The 7,478-nt window shown below is 42.5% G+C and overlaps 1 protein-coding gene across 23 annotated transcripts in view; it reads left to right on the top strand.

Moving 5' to 3' along the window:
* Positions 1–693: 693 nt before the first annotated feature.
* CALCRL (calcitonin receptor like receptor) overlaps positions 694–7,478 on the top strand; it is a 65,675-nt gene continuing 58,890 nt past the window's right edge. For 2 of the 23 annotated variants that reach the window (XM_086898355.1, XM_086898367.1), the window contains exons 1-2: positions 710–841; positions 1,456–1,555. The gene's annotated coding sequence lies outside the window, so the exon portion shown is untranslated. The other 21 variants (XM_023930679.2, XM_086898363.1, XM_086898353.1 and 18 more) reach the window with 19 other exon arrangements.

Genomic DNA, 7,478 nt, shown 5'->3' with positions numbered 1-7,478 from the left:
AAACATATGGATCAGGTGCCAGAATGGTGAAGCAGTCAGAACATGAAGCTGTGCTAAGGGGTTACAGTGACTGTACAGTTCCACTTGACTAGAGTCCATTCATCCAGTCCTTTCATTCCAGAATTTGCTCCAGTTGCTTTGGAGAGGAAATGCAGGGTGCTGTGAAATTTCTCCTATGCTGTATGATAACAGCCAACAAGCTGAAGCAATTTTACAGAGGTTTAATGGGTTTCTGTACATCATCTGACCTGCAATAACTTGGTATGTGCCCTTAATCCACACAAATGATGAAACAAAATGGCCCTGAGAAACAATTTAGTGTCCTTTTGTTCATTCTATTTTTCCTCACATTTTTACTGGTATGCCCTCATTTTTCTCCTTTTTATTTTCTACCCCCTGCTTCAGTTTTATTTCCAGCTCACTTGAGCCAGCATTTCTCCCTAGATCCCAAATCCATTTGCTCTCTCAAAGCTGATCGTTTTGTATTTACCTTTTGAGCAAGTCTCAATATTTCTACCTCCTTAAAATTACTGAAGAGGACCAAAGGGTTACGTTTCCTAACCGGTTGTTTTCAGTGGTGTCTCCAAAGACAGATCGAAGTTCAGGTAAAGCAGGGTTTGACGCGTGTGGCTAGGCGGTGTTTCACAGGGTAATTAATCTCGGAATTAATTAAGGCGGTAAATGCCTGCGCGCAGCTTCCTGCGTTTATGCCCCGCGCGGCCGCCAGAGGGCGCCAGCGGCGCGGCGCGCGCCGGGCGGCCTCGCTCCGCTGGAAAAAGCGGAATTCACTCAATTTACACTTTTTCTTCTCGCTTTTAAACCTTCTTTGGTCCCAGTACAGGTAGGTTTGCCTATTTAGGTCCCCTTGAACTTCTCCTTCTCTTGCTGTCGGCAGCCTGGGTGTGGTTTATGCTCCTCGCAGCCGGGGGATGGGAGATGCGGCAGGGCTGGGGGGGCACCGCCCTCAGAGGCCCGAACTGCGCCAGCTGAGGGGTCCCGGCTCTCTGTGGGGTAGGATTAAGCAAGTTCTAATATTACATAAATCAGTAGAATATAAAACTTTGTAAAAATAAACCCCCAAACCCCCCCCAGAGCAACCAAGCAACTGAAAAAAAAAAAATAAATATCCCGCAAACGAAAAAGCCCTCACAAAACTCCACTGACTTTGAAAGGCCAAATCAAACGTGGTCTGTGTAATGCATGCCTCTAGCTAATTCAGATGCCTGTCTTGGAGATGTGTGCTTGGCTGGAACACGTGGATAATTCTCTAAGTTAGAGTGTGTAAAGTACCTTGTTGCAATTTACAACCTAGACCTAATTGGTCTAAAGCAATGCTACCAGGCTCACACCTGACAAAATTCCTGTACCTGCGATGACACCATTTATTTTAGAGAAGTTAATTTCCATCACTGCTCAGAACCAGAGCTAATCCCCACCTTATATCTGTTTACTCAGAGGTTTAGGGTCCTGCTCCTTGGTTCTTCACTGATTATAAAACTCAAACATTCTCCTGTCGATATGAAATCCTAGAAGCACCAACTCTCACACTTGCCAAGTGAGTATCCAAGCCTGCTTTTTTGATAACCCTGGAGTGGGATTTCTATACAAATTATATTGTTTATGGGCCATTTGGGTTTAAAGTATTCCTGGCCCTTTTTTCCCTCTTCCAATTTTTCCTAACCCTGGATTGGGGCTGATTTGGGCTGAGTTTTGTTTGAAGTTTTATGGGGGGTTTCCCCCTTAGCTTTGTGTTTCTTGCTGTTTTCCTTCTTGAGGAAAATGTTTTCAATGCTCAGATGAATTCCTTCATCCAGTTCACAGTGTGTTCCACAAATGATTCTGCTGGCAAAAGAAAAGTGGATAAGTGACAGGTAGCGAGAAACAAGCAGAATATTTTATGTTGTTTTATGAGCAAATTCAGTGGTATAATTTTCATTGACCTTTATGACAATGTGATTTTTGGGAGGTTCTCCCAAAAAGGTACTCCCTAAGGAGTACTGGTGTTACAGGTGTTCATATAATTTGTGTTTGATGCTCCATGAACTCCCCATTTGTTCAGCATAGTGTTGTCCTGTGCATACAGTAACTGGTTATTGATTTAGAGGGCACAGATTCTTTCCATAGTACAGGGAATTTATTGTATTAAAAAAAAAATAAAAAAAAAAAAGTGACAAATGGTTTCAGTGAAACATTTTTAGTTTCTGGTACAATATTCTTTGAAGCTAATAGAAAGACTGCTGTTAATTTTGGTTTTTTTGTCATGGCAGTTTTCAAACCATTCATACTTGTGCTTTCAGATCACCAGTATTTAGAAAAATATAGCATGAAGATCAGCAGTAATAATGTTCCTGTTGTTGTTTTTTCTACCCTTGATACTTTAAAGACTTATTTCTTTAAATACTCTTTTTTTCCTTGGGTACAAAACGAAGTAGCACTGTAAATGATATGTCCGCTTGAAATTGAACATTTCATTCTGACCTTTGCAGCTGCTTTACATCTGAGGAATAAAGATATTTCTGTGTCGAGCTTTTCAGCCCTTACGGTATGGGATACCCTGCAGCCCCTGCAGTGGCTGTCAGGGGCGGGTCAGGTCACTCATACCGAGGAGGAACGCAGCTCTTGTGTGTTCTTTGTCTCTGAATAAAGGTCCAAATTAATCTGTTTCTTTGGGTCTAGTTGGAGGAGGAGGGCGAATCGCGCTGGCTCGATACGTGAAAGGACAGGTCCCGTGGTCCCTCCTCACCTGCAGAGCAGTATTTTACGAGTGGTTTCAGAGCTGCGGCTGTGAGCCTGGGCGGGCGAGCGGAGCCGCCCTGGGGCCAGGTGCGGGCAGAGGCTGCGCCGGCCGGGAGCAGATGGCAGCGCCGGGGCTCGGCAGGCTCCCCACTCCAATGCCACGGGAGCCCGGCTTCCCCGGGACATGCCATTCGGGAGAGAAGAGTAACTTAACGCCGGCCGCAGGCGGGGTCGGGTGATGTAACAGGAAGCTCTGATGTTTCGCTGCTGCCGCCGCTCCGCGCTGCCATCGGACACGCTCCCGGCGCTCCCGCAGCAGCGCTGCTCCGCCGGGAGAGCCGCCAGCCTCTGGATTACACCCAGCGGGGCACCGCGCTCTCGGCTGCCCGCGGGCCGAGACAGCTCCCCACAGCTTCACCTGACGGCGTTCTCCTGAGAACTCGGCGTGGTGAGTGCCGCTGCGGGCGGTCTGTCTCATTGTTTCACCCACGAGCAGCGGTCCTGTGCCACCGGGACGCGGCGGCGGTAACGCGTGAGTGTGTGCGCCCTGGCATTAACCTCGGCGTGGGCTACGGAATCCGCGCCCACACAGGTACGGGGAAACCTTCGTGTATTTCTAGTGAGCGAGGTGTTGAGCTGATTTCATAACTGGTGTTGTTATCGTTTATGCTTGGTACGATAAATTAGTAGAAAAGGAGATAAAATGTCCAAATCAGCGCTTTAAGGATTCTGCCTGAAACCTCTAATATTAACTAACCGAATTGCATCTGGAGAGAATTAGAGGCTCATTGGCTTGAAAAGGGTCCTTAAGACTAATTGAGTACAACTGCGGCTCTTTCAATAGAGGCTGAATTAGGTGATAAAGTGGTGCAGGTGTGCTTACTGAGTATTTTTCTAAACTTATTGTACCAGAAAGAGGTCATACTTGAGTCGTTTCATAATTAGGTTTTGTGTTGTAATTACAAAACTTAAAAGGTAAGGCTGCTGTTTTGTTTGTGCTTTTTGTCTGCTTGAGGAAAAGTTGCTTTGGTTTGAAGCCTGTAGGCGTGCCGGCGTGTTTCTGTTTGAGGTTTTTAACCGCAAACACCGAGCTGATTTATGGACAGCTAATTACCCACTTTTCCTTTCCTCGAGAAACTGTTGAACGGTGGCAAGTGTGTGATTCCGTGCCTTCAAGTACCAGCCGATAGGCAGTTCAAAGTCTTGCTGCTCCTTAAGCCTTCCAAAACAGATGTGATACCCTCTGGGTTTACAAATGCGGTTGGAGTGCTGAGGTTGGTAATTCTAGTAATTTGCTCGTGTGTGTAACATAGAACTAGGAAAATAAAGCTTGTTAGGCTATAAATCATACTTAGATTTGATCTACAATGAAACTTTTAGCTATCCATGCAGTTTATAAGGGAAGAGAATGAAATAATTATAAAAGTAACTGAGGTTTTTTTCTCTTTGTCTTAATAAACTTGTGCCAGATATCTTGGGGATGGACTTTGCTGCTCTTATAATTGCGCCAATGCAATCTTCCTGTGCCTGCTGGGGCTGTTGTCATTCCCTAGCACTAATAATGCATCTAACAGCTGAAACTTGTTTAGGGATGTGCTCTGATTGTGAGGTCCTCTCGGTGCATTGGAAGGAGACACTCTAAACCTAGGTCAATGTAAGACCACACCTGAAAACAGATGTGTTTTCTTCTAAAGTACACATGCTGTGGTGCTGTCTGAAATTCTTAATCAAAAATAACGATCTGTATTTGCACAGTGTTTTCTTCTCTAGTTTGCTTAAACTCCCATCTATTTCACTGTTTGTAGGAGCAATCCCAAAGTCTTTCTCCAACTCTGGAAATCTGCGCAAAAGGCACTTGGTGACACTAAGGTGGTGGAGATGGCACTTCACCTAAAAGGTGCTTATATTGTTTTAATGATCAGTGGGAATAACTGTCTTTAGAAGTATATCAGCTAAATGATTTAGATTCTTATTTTTTGCTCTTCACAAGCAACTGGCGTAAGTTGAAGCGGGTCTTGCTGCAGGGGATGTGCCAGGCACGTGTGTGTTTGCAGGCTGGATGTCAGAACCTATGTTATGTGCAGGTTAAGCAAAGACAGGCAGGGCATTGATAAGGAACAGTGTGCACTTTTTACTGGAATAAGTACTAAGATACATTGCAGGTTCAAGAATTGCGTTGTGTCCTTTAAACTTCAAATATTACTGCACCCTGAATTTCTGATCAGTTGGAGTCTTTCTCTGCATTAAGAAATGTAGCACTTATCCCTTTGAATAGGCTTTTTTTGATAAAATCCAGCTGTTGAAATCCTGGCCCACTCAGAGCCAGTGAGAATTTTCCCACTGACTGTCAAAGGGCAAGACATTCCTAAATGTAGGTATTTTTCTGTTGAAGGAATTATACATACATCACCCTTCCAGCTACTTACATTCTGCTGTCTTTTGGCAGCTGTTTGGTTTTGTTTTATTGTAATTTCTGTAATTTTTGAGCACTCCAGTTGAAAAAAACACCTCTGCATGTGTCTCGCTGACCAATTCCTTACCTGGGTCAGTAAAGGGACTTACTCTGGGAATACAGTATTTTTCTGTGGGCTCTCTGGGTATTGCAGTTCAGGTTTTAGACCAGGATACAATTAAGAACAAAACCGAGGGAAAAAAGCACACTAACAAATTTCCTTTGACACCCATGTAATTACTAACTCTATATTCTGTACATTTGAGGTAATTATCTTTCTCCAGTAGCATTCCTGGCTTATGTAGGAGCTGGGTAGGACTGGACCCACAGAAGTCTGTGAAGTCATGCAATTCAAACTGGGCCATGGTGATTTGGAAGAAACTATCACTAGTGATATGTTTTTAATAATAACACGTATACAGTGATATTTAAAAGAGGCATATCTAGTGACTGCTGTAGTAAATGTTGAACATAAGTTATCTATTAAAGCCATTGATGGAATTTCTCCCATCAGAAGTCCAAGTCTAAGGTTAGGCAAACAAGGCAGGATTTCTCCTTAAGAAGTTGTTCCCATCTGTTGCCAATGTGTTTACGATGTTCTTGATTTGGTACCAAAATCCCTTCAGTGCTTCTGAGCAGCTGCCTCTCCTGTGGCACACACAGTGTTTGCCTTACCTCGGTGCTCTGGCCACCTCTGCTCTGCAAGCCTGGGTAGCTCTGTCATTGAGTTTCATGTGCAGCAGTTTCCTCAGCCAAGCTTTGCACTTATTGAAAACAGTCTTTACTTGCTCGTGGAGCTGCTCTGTCTCTGGGAAGTATTTTAAGTGTTTGGTTTAGCAAATTGTCTGAGCTGCGGAATTAACTATATCCTTGGTACTGCTGTGTCAAGGAAGGAATGAATGCTGCTGCTATCAAAACAGATGTGAGTTGGCAAAAAAATAACTTTTAGTCAGTAAAATAAGTGTGTTTTTATATGTGTTTATGTATATTAGACATATAATAACATATTTAGTAAATTATTTCTACATACAACATACAGAGGTCTATTTCATGCTGACTTCCATTATTGCCAGTGTAGCAACTAAAGAGAGAACAGAGGTTTATAAAGAAACTTTTGAAGTAAATCAACTCTAGACTTCATGTTTTGTTTCTAAAACTGTGAATCACATGTGCTAATGTTCTGAATTGGATACATCTGAATGCTGCATCTTTCTAATGTTTAAAACAGAAAAAGAGAAAGCTTTCTGTATGTGGACACAAACCCATTATTTTTACTTGTTCTATTCAAGTTGGCAGTTCTGATGTTTTCCGTGTAAACACCTTGCACAAAGAGAAGCAGAAAATAGCCTATTTCTTACCTGTTACCTTAATGGAGAATTCCACAGCCAGTGTGGTACAATAGAAAATCTTATGAAATTGGGTTCCATTAGACCATTTCTCTTTAGCAACCATTTCTGTTCTATTTTAGAATCTGGGAAGAACTGAAAGGCTAAACTTTCACATTTTCAAAGTTTTGTTTTAACAGTTGTCTCTCATGCTTCAGTCTCCCAAGTTTGTTTATACTGTTTACATTTTCCCAGCAAAGTCATCCTTTTTCTGCCCTAGCTCTGTGCAAACACTTTCAATCATTTCTGCAGTATATGCTGTCCAAAAGTGATTTATTCCGAGTTGCTTTTCTTTGGAAACATGCATTTGAAATGCACTTAACTCACTGTAATGCACCAAAAATTTCCATGAGAGAAGCCATGTTCTCCCTTCAAGAAAAGAAATCAGGCTCTTGTGGTAAATTTGCATGTGTGTCTGAGGCTGTTACCTTTTAGTATATCCTAGGTGTCACTCAAGCCTTTTCTGGCAGTTTTGGCCATTTTTAAGTTGTAGCTGACCATTCTAACTGGATTTTAGAAAATAAAACAATGCTATACGTCTGGATTTATGTCTTGGTCGTGCAGGCTACATTTGAAAAATATATCCCCTGAAAATTAGTGCTGATTTTGTTTAATGAAGCCCATACCAGCATGACTTCCCATGTAGTACCATGAACAAGGAGCACACCAAAAAAAATCAGTATTTTTTTTCTTCTGATTACTGTGTTCAAAGCACCTACACCTACCTCATACACTGTTGTTTAGCATCAACTGTGTTTAGTCTGAATATCTTATGTTCCTAAAAACATCTTTTCCATCTAGTCTTTGATATTCTCAGCTTGAAAACTGCACAACCTTGAATGTTTGTATGGGCATAAAGCATCACTCTTTGAATAACCATTTAGATTTTTCTCCTTACTCTTTTT

This window comes from Cyanistes caeruleus, chromosome 7 (assembly GCF_971803275.1).
Source record: "Cyanistes caeruleus chromosome 7, bCyaCae1.hap1.1, whole genome shotgun sequence".
Lineage (NCBI taxonomy): Eukaryota > Metazoa > Chordata > Aves > Passeriformes > Paridae > Cyanistes > Cyanistes caeruleus.
The sequence above is the reverse complement of the archived record's forward strand: the minus strand, read 5'-3'. Positions and strand labels throughout refer to the sequence as shown.